This window comes from Convolutriloba macropyga, chromosome 8, assembly GCF_964194025.1.
Source record: "Convolutriloba macropyga chromosome 8, txConMacr16.3, whole genome shotgun sequence".
Lineage (NCBI taxonomy): Eukaryota > Metazoa > Xenacoelomorpha > Acoela > Convolutidae > Convolutriloba > Convolutriloba macropyga.
In genome coordinates this window covers 40,266,362-40,289,030 of record NC_134475.1, presented here as the reverse complement: position 1 = coordinate 40,289,030, position 22,669 = coordinate 40,266,362, and the positions used below count along the sequence as shown (strand labels likewise).

The 22,669-nt window shown below is 29.4% G+C and overlaps 1 pseudogene; it reads left to right on the top strand.

The window, feature by feature from the left end:
- The window catches only part of LOC142345057 (soluble guanylate cyclase 88E-like), a 60,859-nt pseudogene that overhangs the window by 26,368 nt on the left and 11,822 nt on the right, over positions 1-22,669 (top strand).

Sequence of the window (22,669 nt, the reverse complement as noted above, 5' to 3'; positions counted from 1 at the left end):
TTTACAGACATATATATATATATATATATATATATATATATGTGTATGTACAATTTGCATATGGTCAAGGTTTACATTTGCAAAAATAAAAGACATAATTTTTTTCGATTTGCAAATAAAAATTGTTGGTTATGGGTTTTGTAACAGTGCTGAATACTGTCTTGAATTTTGCTGGTTTAGATTGCCAAGTGGATTTTGCTTTTTCTAACCATACGCACTTGTTTGTACACTTCATTGTTCAATTTACCCGGATACCTATAAAGTGATCGACGTTTTCATATCTTTCTATTATTTTATAATGTTTTACTTTTAAGGGTTGACTGCATTAAGAAGAGCGTACTGGAAGAAAAACAATACTACTTCAAGAATGCGCTTGAAACGTCTCTTGTAAATTGTCAAGTTTCTGATAAATTTTCAATGAATGAGGGAAAAGACAAAACTGGAGATTTGAGATTTGGTATCATAAAAAAAAGCAGCCGTCCGAAACAAAATGAATCAATAATTTTTGCCATTAAATATTAGGCAATTATTTTGAGGGTAGTTATGTCAAAGTAAAATCAATTTTTCTAAATAAGAGAAACAAATTTAGCGTTTTGGTTACATTGTCCGTGAAACTTCACATACCAGAGACATTAGCTGAACATTATTTCTCTCATTTCCATACTTCTCCGAACTTTTTTTCACAAATAAATGATCTAACGTCATCTATTAACTTCCGAGAAATTTACTTAAAAAATACCATGTTCCTTATACGAATATTGGGATTTATATCCAGATGTCTATAAAAGGAACACATATGGTTTGTACAAATGCACCTGCCGAGACATTTGAAGAACCACCAATGTTTTCAACTTCTCCACAAAAAAGTGAAACTTTTTTTGGTTGTAAAATCTATCGTTTTAGATTCATTTGGAAATTTATTTCCGGAAATTATAAAAGTACAAACATGCTCACTTTCAACGCTTTACAAGTTTACACATTAGGTGCAGATGGTAGAAATCGCCAACGAAAGACAACTCCATGAAAAACTTGACATAGTGCTTGACAAATTTGATTTACTTTAAGAAAAGTAGAATTATTTATATAAAAATTCTCCAAAAGTGTGAACAAAAATGTGAGAAATCAGTCAGTTTAAAGCCACAGACATTTGAGAAATTTTATCGTGTAAGATCTTACAAATTTTCTTTACAAATTTGTCTTATAAGTACTTATAAGATTGTGCGTCGCCTGATTTAGACTTTGCAAAACCATTTATCAGATCTTACAAGATAAAATTTTTTTATCAGGTCTGATAAGATCTTACACGATAAAATTTTACTTTCGTCAGATCTTACAAGATAAAAGTTCTGCCTTATAAGAACTCTTGAAAAATACAAAACTCCGCAATTAAAATATTCTCAGCTTCCCGGGATTTCTGATGATACCACACACGTCATTCTGCATCCAATAAGTCGCCAGTCAAAGTTGACTGAACAAAAACACAGCTGAGCATATAATTCCTCCCGCACTAAATGGGGTGGAACGAAAACAATTGTTCTATCCAGAAAATTTTTACTGGCAAAATCTTGATCAGACATCTGACCTTTTTTTTATCTCGAAAAATTTTTTTGCTTGTATTTCGACATTTTGACTTTAGATGATCATTTTTCATTACAGGTGTGCATTCTGGCTCTGCGATAGCCGGTATTGTGGGGTTGACAATGCCTCGCTATTGTCTCTTTGGTAAATCAGTTCAGATTGCCAACTTGATGGAAAGCAGTGGCACTGTACGTATAGTTATTCTCTAATTCTATGTCTACTCGATTCAAAATTACGGCACCTAGGAAGGACCAGTTTCAAAGCTTTAGTAACCAGATTTTTTAATCATAGAGAACTCATACTGTGCAAGACCGGCCTCAAGTATCACTTGATAATGAGGACTTCAAAATTGACACAACTGAAAAGGATGCTAACAATGTAGCGTTCAAAAAATGGAAAATCTCTTCAGATGAAAGTTCTATGATAATAAATTTAACCTCAAAAACACAGTTTTGCAAAGCAGCAGCAACAGTTCCTAATTTTTTGCTAGCTATCTTTTAAATTATTAAAAACAGAGGATAACTGCTATGTTTACGGAGGAATTGCGTCTTTTTGAGAAAAACAGATGTTTATCTTGTTGAATGAAGATTATAACCAAAAACATAGTTAATATATAACAATTTTTGCCGAGGGCAGAAATAATCCGTACCAAGTTAAAAAATGTTCTTTGTCGCCAAAGTATACCTGAGCGTGTTGAGAAAAACAAATATATACATTACGTGGCCAATATCTGAAAAGCCAAATACCAAATTATTTGGTTTTTTGCAATCGAGAGACATATTTCGTCAGAACTTTACATTTTGCATAATCATTCTCCATGATGGAATGTATTTTTTTCACAAAGTGGAAAAAAGTCACATATAACTTATAAAAAATGCTTATATTTTGCGACAAGTTTTCACGAATAAACTTAGCCCGATTGCACTATTTTGAACATATTGAACATATAATTAGCCTATGACTTTTATTGCCCGGATTTTATGCGTAACTACCAAATTCAAAGAATTTATTGTCCTTGTCAACAGTGCTATCAGAAATTGCAAAACTGTTAATTGTTTTCTTTATGCAGAATTAGTATCTCGAGGGACATTTCTGAAATTAACCACCAATTAGGCTTTCTTTTTTTCGGTTTGATTGAAAATATCTCAGTTTTTTGGTACTTCAACCGCGGAAAAAAGACGATGCGGGGGAATTATTGACTCATGGCATTGGAATTATTTAAAAAATTTGTCGCCACTTTTACGCTAGCTCCAAAAATACTCGTCGGAGAATCCAGTTGCGGATAAATTAACTTTTGAAACAAGCTTGAAATAAATTCGCTTAAAGTAACTAAATTCGCTTAAAGTAACTAAAGTAACGCTCGCTGATAACTCTCGTCTTAAAACACGGGTTGTAAAAATCAGCAAAACAATTGAGTAAATTAACCCAAAAAATTCGACATTAGCCATGTAATTCACCCTTATTTAAAACAATCAACGTGGTCTTCATAAATACAGCGTTAGAGAAAACTACGATATTCACAATAGGTTGCCGAAAGGAACTTCAGAGAAAAATTAGGGGAATATAAACTTTTGCGCCAAAGTTGAAATCTTTTTTTTTCTTTTACAGACGTTACTGAGTGATTTTGCCGCATTTAACTTATCAAGAAGAAAAGACATTTGCAACCTTTTTTTTCTAAATGTAAAAAACATATAAGAATTGTGCGGTTGAAAGATTAATTTGATTTCTAAACAGTTCACTGATGATAAACCCCTTGATGCAAGTATTCGTTGATCGGTGGTTTTGAATTTTGAATATTGGATCAGTATGTTTTACAAATCACAAAATGTACAGTTAGCTCCAAAAAAGGTTTTTATTTAATGATCTAATCTGACGCTATGACAATTTTTCACAATGACTTGCTAAACAATATAATAACTACATTTCGACATCGACTCATTAGCGGACCTATTGAAGCCAGTTAACGGTCAACAAAAAAGAACAACTCCAACCCAAATAAACTAGAAGAGATAACTCAATTGAAATCTGTACTATCATAATTATCGCAAAAAAAGATAGAGCAATTTCAAAATTTCACTAAAGATAATTAAAAAGATGTGAAACCAAATTCTTTTAAGCACTTAAATACATTATGAAGCGGACTTTCATTCCACAATATTCAAAAGTATGAAACATACCATCATCTTTAAACATGACTGACGGACAATTTAGCAAACAAAATAGGAGGATTTTAAACGCTGAAAAACTCAGTCTAAGTCAGAACTAAACAGGATCACTGATCAAGTATAAAAATTGCTACTAAACGAAAACTGTGCGTCAATAGAAAACAGATTAGAACTCTCAAAAATGAAAAACATTGGAAAAAAAAACAAAGAAAACAAGAAGAGCTGGCAAAACTTAGAATTCACATATGGCTTTTTTTTTTAAAAAAAGTGATTAAGCCAATAAAACCATTAGTTACAATCTTCAAATTACAACAGCAATACGTCAAGTCTCATTAGATAGCCACTGGGGTATGTCATTACAGAAATGCAGTGACTGGGCAAGAAAACTCAACAACGAATACTGGCAAAACTTGAAAAATTTCAGGAAAAATCTGAAAACTTTGACTGCATAAGAAGGGTTTAAAACAATTGTGGCTTTACAAAATTAGAACACATGCATCAATTTTCAAATAGCATTTGTGAAGAAAATGCTAACTCAAAACAGAAGTCAATTTCAAGCAACAAAAAACAAAAAAAATGTCGCTCCAAAAAAAATCAAAATCACTATACCTTAAAATTACTTGGAAAAAATCCGAACCTTGTAACTACCACGTTTTCCTTTTACTTTTTAGATTTGATTATAACCACCATTCACTTGAGTTCGATTCAACGTCAGAAATCATCAAAATGTATGAGCATATCTTACAACAAAAACGAATTGTAATCAAATTCAATTTTTTGGACCGGAAAAACGTACAGTTTAGGTCTCTGGTTAAAATCTAAGAAAAGTGTTTACAGCAAAGCGCTCCATAGAACACATTTTTATTGAATGCGTTGAGTTGGATTAGGCGTTTCAATATGTTTCAATTAGTTTTGTCCAATGTTGCATTATGGAAAGATTCGAATGCTTCTAAAACATTGAACATGAGAAAAAGACATGTTGCAACTTTATAACGATATTGCAATTAAAAAATGCTCGTGAATTTTCAAAATTTTTAAATGGTCGAATTATAGCTCAGTATAATTGTTCCGACCCCTCTTGAGGGGAAGGAACTATATACTCAAATGCGTTTTTTTTTGTTCAGATAATTTTGGCCGATCGATATATTCATCGCAGAGAGTTGTGAGTGGTATCATTAGAAAGCTCGTCTAGCGCAGAAAATGGAATTAAAAAGAATTATTCTTTTTCCCTTTTTTATACGGAGTTATCGAGATTTAAAATTCTGAGAAAAATAGAGTGAATTCCGCTGTTTTTATTCACGTTTTCCTAAAATTTTGGTTAAAATTCCGTTAGTTTTGCTAAATTGTGTTAAATTTCTCTGAAAAAAGTGGAGTCGGTTTTATTTTTAAAAACAAAAAAATATTGTCTGCTCTTTTTATTTATTTTCATTAAATTTTTTTGTAAAAAATTCAGGCTAAGTATTTCAAAATTCAGACTTTTTCACCAAAAACAGCACGAATTAAGCTTCTTTAGTTCACTTTGATCAAACTTGCCGATAGTAAACACCCAAACATCACTAACACACTCTTTGTAGACTCAAAAGGGGGCTATTTCTACTTCAATTTTCGTTGAAAGTTCTCTGTAATTAAATCTTTGCAGTTTTCTACTTTGCTAACTTTACTCGATGATTATCAAAACGCAGCAATTTTTTAACTAACAAATTATCTATATCTAAAACATTCGAAAAATGATTGTTCCTAATGGACGAGCAGCCTTAGCAAGGCTAGTCTTGGACCAACTCTGAACTGTTAAAATCCAAAAATAATTCGCACTGTAATCAGTCGGTCTTTTTTTAAATTAATTTAGTCGATCTTTTCTATATTAATTAAAGAGCCGGACATTTCAAATCAAAGCTCAAAAGTGATAGGTCCAATTGGCTTCCTATGCAACTCCAAATCACTGCATCTAGTTTCTTTCTTTAAAAATTATGGTCGTTTTGACGTTTAAACATATTTGATTTTTAAATAAATAATGGCTTATTGAACATTTTTTATTATTAATTTGGTCAATTTGTAGCTTAGTGTCAGCAAGCAACGAATGCTTCTTCTTTCTACTGATTTAAAATTTAATCTATTTTGCGGTTTTACGCCCTAAGTTATGGTTTTCTGGCTTCGATACTAATAGATTTCACTTTTTTAAAAATTTTTACGTATTTGCCCAATTTTCACGTTTTCTATTTTTGTCACATTATGACGTTTATGACAGTTCACATTTCACAATATTGGAGTTCAAAATCAGGCACAATTGATAATATTAAAATCCTTAAAGACATAAATTAGGATTTTAACGGCTTCGACCCTACTTTCTCGAAGAATTTAATTGATTTTTTTAATTTTGTGTTCAACTGTCGTTTTTACTTTGTCCTTTTAGTCGTCTGAAATTATCTGTTTAATGAAAAGTTTCACTGTTTTTTCATGACAACATAGATGAGCCATTATTCTGATACTAGTAGATAGCTGATGGCTTTCATGACTTTGAAAACAACAGTTTTCCAAAATAAAAAAAAAACAGTTTTTAACTTCGTAATTTTGTTCCCTTTTTTTATATTTCTTACCTATTCTTGTTAATTACAGGTCAAAAATGCCACTATTGGTGTCAAAGAAAGGCGTTAAAGGGGATGGGTGTCACAGAATCTAATGTTTTCAGAGATTTCGTCGTGACTTTATTGGCTTCGACACGGGTTTTTCACAAGAAAAAATTAAATTAATTTTTGATTTCTGTCATGATTGACTTTTTATTGTAACCGTAAGACATGATCTGGATAATTGCAGATCTTGAGGGCTTTCTTTGAACGCATAAAGGAACCTATTAAATTTTTTCATTTTGTAATTAATGGCTTTCATGACTTTGGAAATACTTTTTTTTTCGAAAAAAAAGTTATTACTTAATTTTGCCCTTCATTTTATGTCTACTTAATACATAGTCCCAGTAATGAGAGGTCGCATACTGCACTATCATGGTCCAAAGAGAGTCCAAGCAAACATATTTTGAGGGCCAAAATATGGCTTTACGTCTTCGAAAAAGTTTTCTGGCAAATTTTGTTTGATTTTTTCTGTATTGTCTAATTGTTGTTCTTTTTGTAATCACATAATAAATTGAATGACTATTTACTATTTTTACTATTTTTGTTCTCTATTGTCTATTTTACTATTTTACTATTTTTGTTCTCTATTGTCTAATTATGGACAATATACCAAGCCTTATTATGGACTGGTCTCATATCTTTTCTGGTGAATTAGAAGTTATTTTGTTTAGTTTCAGTTTTATCTGCCGCTATTTTGTCTTTGTTATTAAGTTTTGTTCTTTAAAACGGACAAAGTTTTTCATTTAATTAATGTTCGTTGTTGTTGTTTGATTTTGCTGTTTTGTCTTGACTCGCTTTCTTCATATCGGCATATCTCATCAATCTAATTCGGTTTTTACTCCACTGAGTTATTTGCTTGGAGGCTATCTTTTCGTTCATACACCAATTTTTTTTAAAAAAAGTACTTGGGTTTTTCTATCTCTTCCTTTTGAATTTTTGGGTTTTTCTATCTGTTCCTCATTTGGTAGGCAATTATGCTAAAATTGTGGATGAGCGGGGTCGAAACCTAATGTGCAATTGCACATTACCGAGCCTCCTTGTTTCTCTTTTAAGATCAAGTGAAATCTCAGCATGCAATGTTGAGTCGAGCCATGGTCCGATACTAACGTCTTGGTGCAAGTAAAAGTCCAATAGTTAAATTGACACGACCAAATGTACTTCCATAGGCGTAATTGGTGTAATCCGTCTTAATTTAAACAATGGTTTATCCTTTTTTATTTGAAAAGTTTTTAAAATAATGTAGGCAATTAGGGTAGAACATGCTGTTTTCCTGCTCTTTCCGTTAGAGTAGGGTCTGTTCATGGATAAACCGAGGCCTAAACTTGGATCGGCCCGTTTCATATGAGAGCACGTGGCCCAAGTACAGTCTTTTACGTTTAAACTTACTTGTTCTGGCTTTAATTTCAGCCAGACAGGGTCCAAGTATCGGAAGACACGAAGGCCCTGCTGAAGAAGAGCACGTACATCTTTGAAAAGAGGCCAGACACAGTCAAGTTCCAGGTAAGACCAAGACTTTGGAAAAAATTGCGGTATAAAATTTATTTCCATAGCGATGGCGATAGAGTCTATGGTGCTAGTGTTATCATCAACTGCAGCTCGGCAAAAAGGGACAGCTGTCAGTACTAGCCAATTTACGCGGTTGACAAATTGCACAGTCACAAAAGTCATTGTTATTGTTGTCAACTAAATCAGTTTATTAAATCACTCTACAGCAGTTCAGATCAAAGATCAGACAATCGTCCAAACTTAAGCATCTGATGAGACTTTGATGAGCCCATTCTCAAGACTTTAATGCAACCATGAGCAATCTAGTGGCATATTTAACCCCCCGATTTAGACACAAGATCCGATCCGAGGGAAAGTGTGGATAGTAGTGGATAAAACAAGGCTTCCAGCCATCAGCAAAAATTTGACCCTTTCTCCAAGCGCTAATCACGCATGTCGAATCTGGTCAAATTTTACTGATTTCTGGAAGCCTTGTTTTATCCACTACTATATATTAGCTCTAAATTCAATAAAAAAATCAATTAAAATCAAAAATAAAAACAAGAAATCAAAAAATCAAAGCAAAAGTTATATTTCACTCTTTAAGAGTGATTCACTCTTATTCGGAGTGATCCCCAGTAGAAAAGATCGCTCTTTTTCGCTCTTAAAGAGTGAATCCCTCTTTTTTGATATTTTTTTATTTTTTATAGTTTTTATTTCAAATTATCTATACTTTTCAATAAATTTATATTTTCTTTTATTTTTTCTATATTTATTCCATTATTAATAAGAAATGATACAAAATTATAGTATTTACATGAACAACTATCAGTGAAACTGCTCAACGGAGTTGTTTTGCAAATTCGCAGATCCTCTGTTTGGTTAATAACTAAAGGACTTACAGCTCAAGGACTTTGCCAACTAGGATTATTTGTTTTATCCGCGAAGCGGTTACACCGATCAGTTAAATTTCTACTAAATCCTCTAGTCAATTCTATATCTGGATGTTGTTTCTTTACATGAGCCCGTATCCCATCATATCTCACAACAGAAGTACAATATGGAAAATTAATTTTAGCTGAAGTACAACTTCTACATGTATACTTACCCTCATCAAAATTATTTAGTGGTTTTATATAATTACACTTATTACAACATCTAGTTAAAACTTCTGAGCTGGGGTTAAGGTTAGGGTTAGGGTTAGGGTTGGGGTTAGGATCTGAGTTAGAGTTATAGTCATAGATAGAACCAGAACCAGAACTAGAGCTAGAACTGGGGTTAGAACCAGAACCAGAACCAGAACTATAACTAGAGCTAGAACTAGGGTTAGAATTAGGGTTAGAACTAGAACTAGAACTAGGGTTAGAACTAGAATTAGAATTAGAATTGGAGCTGGGGTTAGAACTAGAATTAGAACCAGAACTAGATTCATTTTTTAAAGAACAACCCCATGGAGAAAAATTATTAGCACAAATACCACTTAATATTATATTACCACACATACATTTATCAGTTTTATCTTTATGAAATGATTCATAATAATATTTTAAAACAGCAATGTTTCCACATTTATAGTTACACTCTAAACTTTGTAAAAGAACTTACAACAGGATAAACTATAATATTTACCTAATCCTTCACAGGGTAATATTTAGCCATGGTTTCAATTAAATCTTTAGTATTATCTTTAGATGTGATACACTCTGCTAAATATTTATTTCCTAAAGTATTGAGTGCATTAGTTTTACATCTCTTATCTAAGATCAAATCAAGGTCTAATTCTTTTTATCTTTAACAAAATTTATAATCTCTTCTCTAAATTCTTCATTATTTATATATAGTTTGTTTAAAAACCTTCCTCCCTTTCTATTCGAAATTCCCATCTCTTCATTGACGAAGTCACAGTTACACTGATCAGTAAACGAACTTTGTTCATGGTTTACCAAACTGCTTCGTGTTTCACCTTCCAACTCTTCTCCATATCCAACATTAACTAATGTATTTACTTTACTCAACATTGTGCTTGCTCCCATTGCTACAGTTCCAGCATTTCTTGATATTGAATCGGGATAAATATAACTAAATATAATTAAACCTTTGCCTATAATTCCACTAATATTTGATAAAATTTTCATACCCTTTCCCACAATCATTTCTTTAGTTAGAACATCATTCTGTATTTTAATATTATTTAAAGTAAGAAGTTTATTAAAATAAAACTGATAATTATCATGATTGATAACATTTCTATCTGTTGCATTAATCATGAGTGGTTTCATATATGCTCTAAGTTTATTTATATCTTCTCTTTCTGAATCATCTTTTCAACTATGAGCTTTTAAATCAAGGAAACCAACTCTTGAATCATATATCATTGTTCTATTACTACTAATAATAATAAAAGTATTTTCCGTTTTATTATATTTAATTATACCATAACGAAGTTCATCTGACATTCCATCTGTATAATCATAATAGTTACTTTTTAATTCACGAATTATTTTATTGAGGTCATGTTCACATTTATATATCTCATTAAAATTTTTAAATAGGTCAGGTCCATTATAAGTTGTTAAATAAATAGTATCACAACTCATTCTTATTGTATTAATTATTTGAGCTGGTTTATGACACATTACAGTCATTTGAATATTATAATGTCTACCTTCAGTAAAATAATAACCTATATCCTTATTTAACCTATCACCCATATCATCAAGTACTATTTCACAATTTTGAAATTTTAGCATATTATTTTTTGTGATCATATTTATATCACATTTATTAAACCCAGTATAAAACTTATTAGACTCAGGATCTAACCAGTCTCTGTCATCTTTACACACTATAACTATAATTTTAGCTTGATCTTGAACTTGATCTCGATCTTGATCTTGATCTTGATCTTGATTTTGGACTGAGTATAATTTTAAATATTGTCTAATAAAATATGTTTTGCCTGTACCAGTTCCACCATAAACAATAGTATGTAATGGTGACTTTTCATATTCAAATCTAACTAGACTCCTATTCATAAATCCACCAAAGCTTTCTTCTAGTTTTGTATATTTACTTGGTCTTGAATCATATATTATATAACAAATTCCGATAATAATAATAAAAATAAAAACTGCACTACCTGTTTCCATATTTATATAATAAATATAGATTTGATTTAGATTTAGACTTAGACTTATAATTAGACTTAGATTTAATAAATTTATTATATAAAAATGCTCATCCTAACTTTTGCGGAATTCAATAATAAATTTAATATTGATAATAATGCTATGAGTGATATTAGAATAAAAGATATAGGTAAAGATATAAGTCTAACACCAATTGAGATTGTAATGAGAGATGATAAACCAGAAATGGTAAGTGAACCTAACTCTAACATTATTGTAAATCTACATCCAACTGAAGATACACATTGGGTTTTAGTTATAAGAAGAGAAGATGGTCCTATGTATTACTTTGATAGTTTTGGTGTAGAAACTCCACCTTTATTTTTAGAAGAATATGTTGATCTAGGCTCTAATGAGAGAATACAACAATATGACGAATCTTATTGTGGGGCTTATTGTTTATAGATGATCTATCTTATTGATAGAGGATTTAGAATTAAAATTGCTTTGAATATTCTAGTTAATCAATGTAAATATCCAGGAATATATCATGAATGTTTTTGTTTAGGTTGTAGTAAAGATAATGATGAGGTTAGTGTTAATGATAAAGATAATGTTAATGTTAATGATAAAGATAATGTTAATGATAAAGATAATGTTAATGTTAATGAAAATGATAATTTTAATGATAAAGATAATGTTAATGTTAATGATAATGATAATGTCATTGATAATGATAATGATAATGATAATTCTAATGATAGTGGTAATGACATTGATAATGCTAACGATCATGATAATGATAATGATAATGATAATGATAATGATAATGATAATGATAATTTTATATATATATTGGATGAAAAACATGGTGAAACATGGGTGAAGCCTCATCAAATGTTTAAACCTAATAACAATAGTCCTACTAACATTATCTCTATAAACATAAATAATGATTTATATTCATGGTTAAATGATGATGATGATATAATTACTGAAGCCGCATTCCCAAATAACTTTAGATGTATAACATCTGGTCCTAGTGAATGTGGTAAGACATTCTTATTAAAAAAACTAATTCTAGCTAGCATATACTTTGATAAGCTATACATCATTGGACCTACTGGTGATCAGTACCATGGTATAGAAAGAATAAACCCAAAAGCAGATGTTGAATTTATTAAAGATATAAAAGATTTACCATCTCCCGATAAACTACCCAAAGACTTAAAGAAACTAATGATATTCGACGATGTTAGAGCCAAAGAACCAGTTATTAATGAATACTTTTGTAGAGGTAGACATAATAATTGCAATATGATATATCTTAATCAAAACCTGTTCTCTCTGGATAGGCAGAGTGTTAGAGAGAACTGTAATCTATTTATTTTATTTGAACAGAGAGGTAAAGTCCTCATATCTATATATCAAGCTTTCTTTAATAATGTTGAACTTAGTTATAATGATTTTGCTAATATATGTAATAAAGTATGGAAAGAGCCTTATAATTTTATTGTCATTGATATAACTAAAAATAAAAATATTAATGGTAAACTAAGAATTAATTGGGATAGGAAATTTTTGTAGTTTAGTTTAAGTTAAGTCAAAGATTAAGATTAAGATAAAGATAAAGATAAACACTAAACTAGATGTAAAGTAAAACTTAATACATCACCATTAAAGTCTATAGGTCTTCCATGCTCATCTTTTGTATGAAATTCTATATATTCTATTTTATCTTTAGTTACATTTTGATACAAGATATTAGTTGGTATAAAATTTATCAAGTAACCTGGTGGTTCAGTTAGATTAAAAGTATAGGGTATGTCTGTATCTTTACCATTATCTTTAGCTCCAGATATCACATTACAATGAATGTTAATAGTACTAAAACCCATAATATCAATAATTTTCTGAGATTTATATCTACCTTTTTTATAAATTATTTTTCTAAATCCTAGTAATGAGGCTAGTGAGTTTTCTATATCAAAGCTGAGTGCTCCTTGTTTTATTTCCATTAAACATTTCATCGTATTCTTATCAGGTTCTATTATAACATTACCATCAGTTTCTTCTTTTATCAATTCTGCTATATCAGTTAACTCATATGCTCCCGGTGTAATAGTTGAATATAGCAACGGGATTCCTTTATAATTATAATTGAGTATTGATGTAATGTTTGGGCTTGAGGTAGAGATAGGGTTAAGGTTAGGGTCAGAGCTAAGAGCCCGAGGTAAAGCTTCATCATCTTCTATAACAGTACTAGCATATAAGAATTGATTATTTCTCCTATTCACATTAAATACTGAATTATAAACAGATAATCTGATTAAACCTAATTTTGTTGTATCAAGTATAGGTTCACTAAAGTTAAACTTTTCTGTTGGTTTTATCATTCTAAAGTTAAGTGTATGCTCTTCTTTAGTTTTAGTTAAAGCTTCGTGTAAATTTTGTAGTTCTCTTAACATTAAACTATCGTTGAAACCGCTTCGTGAATCAGTCATTTTTTATCTAATAAAAATGGATTTTAATTTGGATACAACTTATGGTTATAATAATGATATACATAAAAGTAAGATTATAAAATATAAACCAAAAAATCTGGCAACAATGAATACGGTTAGTACTACCATTAATATCATACTCAATAGAGAAGAGAATCACTTAAATTTGCGTGATTCATATCTAGAGATAGAGTTTGTTGTATCAGATGATGCTGGTGGTGTATTTGCTAATGATGCTAATATCAGATTAGTTAATTATGGTATGATGGCATTGTTTAGTTCAATTAAGCTTGAAACTAGTGGTGGTAGGACTATTGAATATATAGATCATTGTCATCCTAATCTATTGATGTTTAAGTTATTAACTAGTACTGATGATGAATATGAGAGTGGTTTTGTTAGAAAAAAGGGCAATAGAGATAGTCAACTTAAAGGTTACCATATTGCTGCACAATGAGGTCATATGTATATGATGATTAAGATGAGTGATCTATTTGGTTTCGTAAATGATTTAGAAAAGATTATATATGGTTTAGGATTTAAACTATTATTAAAAAGAAATAATAATGATAGCGCTCTATAAAGAGTTAATGCTAATCCTGGTGCAGTTGCTAATGATAGTAACATAGAAATTAGAGATATATCATGGTGTGTACCTAGTATTGATCCTAGTAATGATAATAGAATTATTGTGCAAAAGGGTTTAAGTAAAAAGAATAATGTAGACTTTAGCTAATATGAAATAAAGACATTTTATCAGAATTTATCTGATGCTATTAACTTCTTGTTTGATCTAGGTATGGAAAGTGGTATGGAAAGACCACAATATATTATAGTTGGTTTTGAAAATAATAATGTTAACGAACAAACTACTAACATTATCTCTATAAACATAAATAATGATCTATATTCATGGTTAAATGATGATGATGATATAATTACTGAAGCCGCATTCCCAAATAACTTTAGATGTATAACATCTGGTCCTAGTGAATGTGGTAAGACATTCTTATTAAAAAAACTAATTCTAGCTAGCATATACTTTGATAAGCTATACATCATTGGACCTACTGGTGATCAGTACCATGGTATAGAAAGAATAAACCCAAAAGCAGATGTTGAATTTATTAAAGATATAAAAGATTTACCATCTCCCGTTAAACTACCCAAAGACTTAAAGAAACTAATGATATTCGATGATGTTAGAGCCAAAGAACCAGTTATTAATGAATACTTTTGTAGAGGTAGACATAATAATTGCAATATGATATATCTTAATCAAAACCTGTTCTCTCTGGATAGGCAGAGTGTTAGAGAGAACTGTAATCTATTTATTTTATTTGAACAGAGAGGTAAAGTCCTCATATCTATATATCAAGCTTTCTTTAATAATGTTGAACTTAGTTATAATGATTTTGCTAATATATGTAATAAAGTATGGAAAGAGCCTTATAATTTTATTGTCATTGATATAACTAAAAATAAAAATATTAATGGTAAAATAAGAATTAATTGGGATAGGAAATTTTTGTAGTTTAGTTTAAGTTAAGTCAAAGATTAAAATTAAGATAAAGATAAAGATAAACACTAAACTAGATGTAAAGTAAAACTTAATACATCACCATTAAAGTCTATAGGTCTTCCATGCTCATCTTTAGTATGAAATTCTATATATTCTATTTTATCTTTAGTTACATTTTGATACAAGATATTAGTTGGTATAAAATTTATCAAGTAACCTGGTGGTTCAGTTAGATTAAAAGTATAGGGTATGTCTGTATCTTTACCATTATCTTTAGCTCCAGATATCACATTACAATGAATGTTAATAGTACTAAAACCCATAATATCAATAATTTTCTGAGATTTATATCTACCTTTTTTATAAATTACTTTTTCTAAATCCTAGTAATGAGGCTAGTGAGTTTTCTATATCAAAGCTGAGTGCTCCTTGTTTTATTTCTATTAAACATTTCATCGTATTCTTATCAGGTTCTATTATAACATTACCATCAGTTTCTTCTTTTATCAATTCTGCTATATCAGTTAACTCATATGCTCCCGGTGTAATAGTTGAATATAGCAACGGGATTCCTTTATAATTATAATTGAGTATAGATGTAATGTTTGGGCTTGAGGTAGAGATAGGGTTAAGGTTAGGATCAGAGCTAAGAGCCCGAGGTAAAGCTTCGTCATCTTCTATAACAGTACTAGCATATAAGAATTGATTATTTCTCCTATTCACATTAAATACTGAATGATAAACAGATAATCTAATTAAACCTAATTTTGTTGTATCAAGTATAGGTTCACTAAAGTTAAACTTTTCTGTTGGTTTTATCATTCTAAAGTTAAGTGTATGCTCTTCTTTAGTTTTAGTTAAAGCTTCGTGTAAATTTTGTAGTTCTCTTAACATTAAACTATCGTTGAAACCGCTTCGTGAATCAGTCATTTTTTATCTAATAAAAATGGATTTTAATTTGGATACAACTTATGGTTATAATAATGATATACATAAAAGTAAGATTATAAAATATAAACCAAAAAATCTGGCAACAATGAATACGGTTAGTACTACCATTAATATCATACTCAATAGAGAAGAGAATCACTTAAATTTGCGTGATTCATATCTAGAGATAGAGTTTGTTGTATCAGATGATGCTGGTGGTGTATTTGCTAATGATGCTAATATCAGATTAGTTAATTATGGTATGATGGCATTGTTTAGTTCAATTAAGCTTGAAACTAGTGGTGGTAGGACTATTGAATATATAGATCATTGTCATCCTAATCTATTGATGTTTAAGTTATTAACTAGTACTGATGATGAATATGAGAGTGGTTTTGTTAGAAAAAAGGGCAATAGAGATAGTCAACTTAAAGGTTACCATATTGCTGCACAATGAGGTCATATGTATATGATGATTAAGATGAGTGATCTATTTGGTTTCGTAAATGATTTAGAAAAGATTATATATGGTTTAGGATTAAAACTATTATTAAAAAGAAATAATAATGATAGCGGTCTATATAGAGTTAATGCTAATCCTGGTGCAGTTGCTAATGATAGTAACATAGAAATTAGAGATATATCATGGTGTGTACCTAGTATTGATCCTAGTAATGATAATAGAATTATTGTGCAAAAGGGTTTAAGTAAAAAGAATAATGTAGACTTTAGCTAATATGAAAGAAAGACATTTTATAAGAATTTATCCGATGCTATTAACTTCTTGTTTGATCTAGGTATGGAAAGTGGTATGGAAAGACCACAATATATTATAGTTGGTTTTGAAAATAATAATGTTAACGAACAAACTCATGATGCAAGTACATTTGATGTAATGAATGTTTCTGAATGTTATTGTAAGATTGGTAGTGAGTTTTATCCCGAGGATAGAATGAATATTAATTATGGAACCAATAATTATAATAGGCTTTTAAAGAGATTGTTAGCTTTAATAAAGATTATAATGGGCTACCACATAATATAAAACCATATATAAATCAAAGAATTTCAAAAGTAATTATAGAATATATGTATTGGATACTAGATATCAAAGGGATCATATAGGTCCACAACCAATACAACTTAATTTTAAATTTAGTGCTGCAGTTGCAGATGTAATATGTCATGCATTAGTATTAACTAGAAAGGTTATTAGTGTTAATAGTTATGGTAATAAGATGGTTGATATTATATCTTAGTTATAATTTAAGTCATAGATATAATTTAAGTCATAGATATAATTTAAGTCATAGATATAATTTAAATCATAGATATAATTATAATTTTAGATATGACACTAGCGATAATTATAATTTTAGATATAACTCTAGTGATAATTATAATTATAGTATAATATAGTTATTGTTATAATTATATACTTATACTTATACATAACCATATACTTATACTCATACTTACAGCTAGTCAGCTCTAATTGTTACTCTTGTTAATACCTAACTATTTCTTATTAGTATTAACAAATCTTTAAGCATAAATAACGTCTAATTTCTTTTTATTCTCTAGAGCCAAGCCTCCAGCTTCAAGCTTAATCTTAGGCTTAGGTCTAACCTTGGGCTTAAGCCTAGGCTTGGGTTTAGGCTTAATAACAACAAAGGGATAATACTTTTTAACTTCCATTATTTTTTATATATAGAAATGAGCTTTTTACATAAGTTCAAAACTAATTCATATTGTGTTGGAGGTAGACATTATAGTGGTACTGTTAATATAAGAGGAGCTATCACTTCAAAAGGTACTAAAATGTTAAAAGGTAATTGTGTTTTATGTAGATGGAATAAATCAATGACATCATCTGATGAAACAATAGAAGCAGAGGGATTTAAAGATTTCTTTAAAAGTATTGGTAGGGCTGCAGTTAACTTTTGAAAGAAAGTAGCTAATAATCCAGTCAGAGCATTAGAAATAGCAAGTAAAATAGGAAGTGCAGCTGCATCTAGAAACCCTAAAGCAGCTCTAGCGGCTACACCTGATTTAATTAAATTTGCAACTACTGGTGAAGGTATAAAGGTAGTACAAAAAGGTAGAGGGTTATACTTAGGTACAAAGAAAAGATAATTATTTGATTATGATTATGATTATGATTATGATTATGATTATGATTGTATTCATGATTATATCCATGATTATATTATGTTTATGATTATGATTATAGCTATGATTATGATTATATATTTATCGATAAATATTAATACTAAGATTATTATTACTAAAAACATTGTTATTACTAAGCACTAATATCTTTTATATAAAAAAATACTCAGCTTGTTTTTCTTGTTCTTCTTATAATCCTCATATAACTTAACAAATTCATTGTACTCATCATTATCTATTTTGTTATCATTCATTGATTTAGTATATAGTTTATTAAACTTATCATTAAATTGTTTACTTAAAATATACATTTGTGAAAACTTTACAATTTTGTTTCTAATTTTAGTATTAATTGTTTTTGATAATGAACCACAAACAGTTGCTGTAGCAAAAGCTGTAGGTATAGAATAAGCTAATCCTATACCTGTTAATGAAACTGATGTTGTTGTTGCAGTTGTTGCTATTGATGATAATACTATTTCTGTTATCTCAGCTATGTTAATATAATTCTTATATCTACTTAACTTCTTATTATAGTTATTAGTTTCAGTTTCATATTAATTTCTAATATCTTTTTTATAATGTTAATATTGTTGTTAATTTATTATTAGCTTGAATCTTTCCGTTTATGTATTGTTCATTAACGGTTGACAAAATGCGATATAGCAATCTCTCACTCGGTGCTGTTGGATTGGTCATTGCTTTGCTTAATTTCATTAGTAAAAATTCTTTCTATTTCTTTCATTATATCCTCTTGATTAAAACTATAATGCATCTCAAGTCTGTCTTTCTCTTTATTATCAAGTACCTTACTTTGTAAAAGTATAGCAATTATATATTGTACCATAACACCTCTAAGAGGTTTATTGTATTCTTTCATTTCTCTCAGACCGTTAGTAAACATTTCATCTAGTTGTATGTTAGTGATATTCTGATTAAACTTATTATTATCAATCTCTAGTTTTAATTGATTATATTTAGAGATAGTATCTGCAGCAACTTTATTACAAAACTTGACAGTATTTCTGACTTCATTTGTTGATTCAATAAACTCATTAATTAGTTCTTCATTAACTTGTGTTTCATTTAGTTGTAAGGTTTTAGTTGTAACTTTATCAAAGTCACCTTTTCTTAGTTCAGTTTTGTTTTTACTTAAAGTGTCTATTTTATTAGAAGAGGATAATAAGTTATTGTCACAATACTCTTTATTAACAACATCTTTTTCATCTATCGGAGGATGTACATTTGTAATTTTATAGGTATCCTTCATATCAATATTATCATTATCTTCTAGGAATAACCCAAGAGCCTTACTTAGTGTTAAGTTGTTTCCATTCCCTATATGATGTTTCGCTTGATGGAATCTGTTTCTTGTCATTATTCATTTTAAGAAATAAATCCGGCTTGCCGGCTTAGGACCGTAAGTCTATATTTAATGATTCTAAAACTTTATTATTAGATTCAAAATCAAACTCAGATTTCAATAGTTCCTGTTCATAATATTTGCCTTCTATTATCTCTCCATTAATATCTTCTATTTTATATGTTGGTGGATGTGTTTTTAGAACTTCATTCACTTTAAACAATTCTCTATTCCAATTAGAAGTGTAACCTTTAGAGCAGATATTAAGTTTATCTACATTTCTAACATAATCACCAACGTTAAGTTTACCCTTAATATTCTTAAAACTAAAAGTGTATTTAACTTTATCAGGATTATTAGAAGCATCAATTGGTGTCATATTAATTGTTGAGTGAATGTTATTGTTATATGTTACAACAGCATCATTTAATATATTTACCCAATTACCATCTCCATTGATGAACATTGGTTTATTTATTTTGTGTAATAATGTTCTATTAAATCTCTCTATAAACACAGCCTTTAAATCACTATAAGTAGAATATAGCTCTATCCCTGAAGCGGCTTTGCCGGTTCCATATTCTTTAAGTAAAGATTTAAATGTTTTATTGTAAAACTCACTACCTCTATCTACCCATAATTTTTCTGGTTTTCGTCCTTCTGATAGGATTGTTTTAAAACCATTAATTATAGATAAACCAGATTTATTCTTTAAAGGAATAGCCCATGCATATTTTGTGAATATATCTATAACTGTTAATATAAACTTATAATTATTATTGTATTTACTTAGAGATGACTTATCAATTAAATCAGCTGACCATGTTTCATCTTCATATAGTGGTATTATTCTTTGTCTTTTAAACTTTGTTATTTGAGGACTGAATACTTCTTTAGCTAGTTGTTGTTGTTGTTTTTCCATCATTATTCATTTCCCATAATTGAAAACAAAATTATCTAGTTGGTTTTGATTAATAATATTCATAGGTAATAGTTGCTTAGATATATCTAGCATTTCATCATATAACCCATCATGACCAGCTTTTGTTTCTAGTATTAATAATTCTAGTCTTTCTACTAAATTATTTGGGTTGCCATTTAATCCTCTGCCAAATATATCATCTCTTACCTCCATTATACGTTTTACTGTTCTATATCTAGCGCTTTTCTTATCCCCTTTTCCTAAATCATATCTAATATCCTTTAAAAACCTTTTAATTTTGTTTTCATCTTCCTCAACCTTATCATCATATGTTACATTTGTTTTACTAAGAAATCAGTAAATCCTTCTGAAAACTCATATACATTATCCCTAATTAAAATTGCACCATGCTCTAGAGTTATATCAACACCATTCATTTTATATCTCCTACTAGGTAAATCTACGAGTTCTAATTTTAATTGAGGATTAGTTTGAGTCCCCATGTCATGAAGAAGTTTGGCTGTTTTTGTATCAACATAAACTGGTGCTATATCTTGAGTTTGCTTTATGGTACCCTTTAGCGTTTCACCAATCTTAGAAGCAGTTTCATTAAACTGGGAACCAGCTTGCTCGATCATCTTAGTTTGTTTATCTAACTCTTGATTTTGCCAATCTATTGCTCTTAATGTTTGTTCACTTAATGCTAGATTGTGTTCACTGTTGGCATTTATCTGCGAAGCAGTTTCACTGATAGTTTTTGTTAAAGGATCAAATAACTCTTCTATTTCACCATAATATTCTTGTTGTTTTAATTTATCTTCTAATCTATTCTTTCTGTTTTGTTTTTCTAGATTGTTTAATTCTATGAGTGTTTCTAGTTTAGTCATTTTTTTATATAAAAATATTATACTAAGTATGAATTAGATCTATAATTATAATTAAAATAACTAATTATAATCAGTGAAAGGGACGAAGTCCTTGGTACTCCAACTGCTTCGCAGATAACTCATTATATAATATAATAGCTGCTTCTATTAATTTTCTATTGCTATCTATAGTTAATTTTTTAATATCATTAATCAGTTTATCTACATCCTTATCCTTATCCTTATTAGTAAAACTACTCGGTAGATCCTTATCCTTATATAGTTTCTTAATCCTATTTAACAAATCTCTTTTAAATAAATATAGTTCCTTATCATGCGGATAACTTTTTATATTGTTTACATAAAACCTTTTATCATCAAATATATATAAACTAATCTTACTTGTTTTTGTTGTTGTCATGTTATCTCATCTTTTTGGATTCTACATTCATCTACTGTTGTCTGTGTATTATTCATTAATGCATCTTAATAATCTATGTGCCTATCATTATTATGCTTCTTTATTCCTTTTTCTTTGGTGTTTTTAGGATAATTTTTGAAGCTATATGTTTTGGGGGCAATGCTATAAATTTCTCAATAATCCTACTTCCCAGCTCGTGCTTAAACTTGCCGGGGACTTTTTTATTAGTTTTTATAGGAACTTCTAAATTAGATAAGTCCATATGCTCATCACTAACTTTACCTTCACTATAACTTAATACGAAACTGTCCGTATCCATATAGTGAAATGTTAGAACTTTGAGGGAAGGTTGTAGAATATTATAGAATGAATCATACATGTGTAATTTACTTAATTCTAAGATAGTAACACCTACATATACTGGAGAATCATATTCTATTTTTTTCTTTATGTATACTATTTGGCTATAATTTCTGTATCTAGTTATGTTCTTAAATGTTGGTTTACTTACACTTTTCATTATTTTTTCTTCATCATGCAAGAACTTGCTTTGAAAGAAGTGTAGAGGATTTATGCACATTCTTCCATATAATGAGTTATTCATTAATTTCCTTACATCCTTTTTTGCTTCAGTTTTAGCTGTTGCTCTTTTATTTGTATTGTTTTGAATATAATCACTACATATATAGTCTTGTTTAAATTTAATTACTCTATGTATTTTTGTTACTTTTACTCCCATCTTAACATAGAACTTTAACATCCTATAATGAACCATATATTCTGTTTTGTTGTTTTGGTCTAAGATTAATTTCTCTGATCTTGCTTTGACTCCATCTCTTTCTTGATATCCCAATTAATTATCATTTATCCTTCTTTTATTAGGCATTAGTGCTAACTGTTCTGTTCTCTCTTTACATTCATTAGTATAATCAATATCACAAACTATATAGTAACCATGATCACTATCATCTGGAGTAATCAATATTACA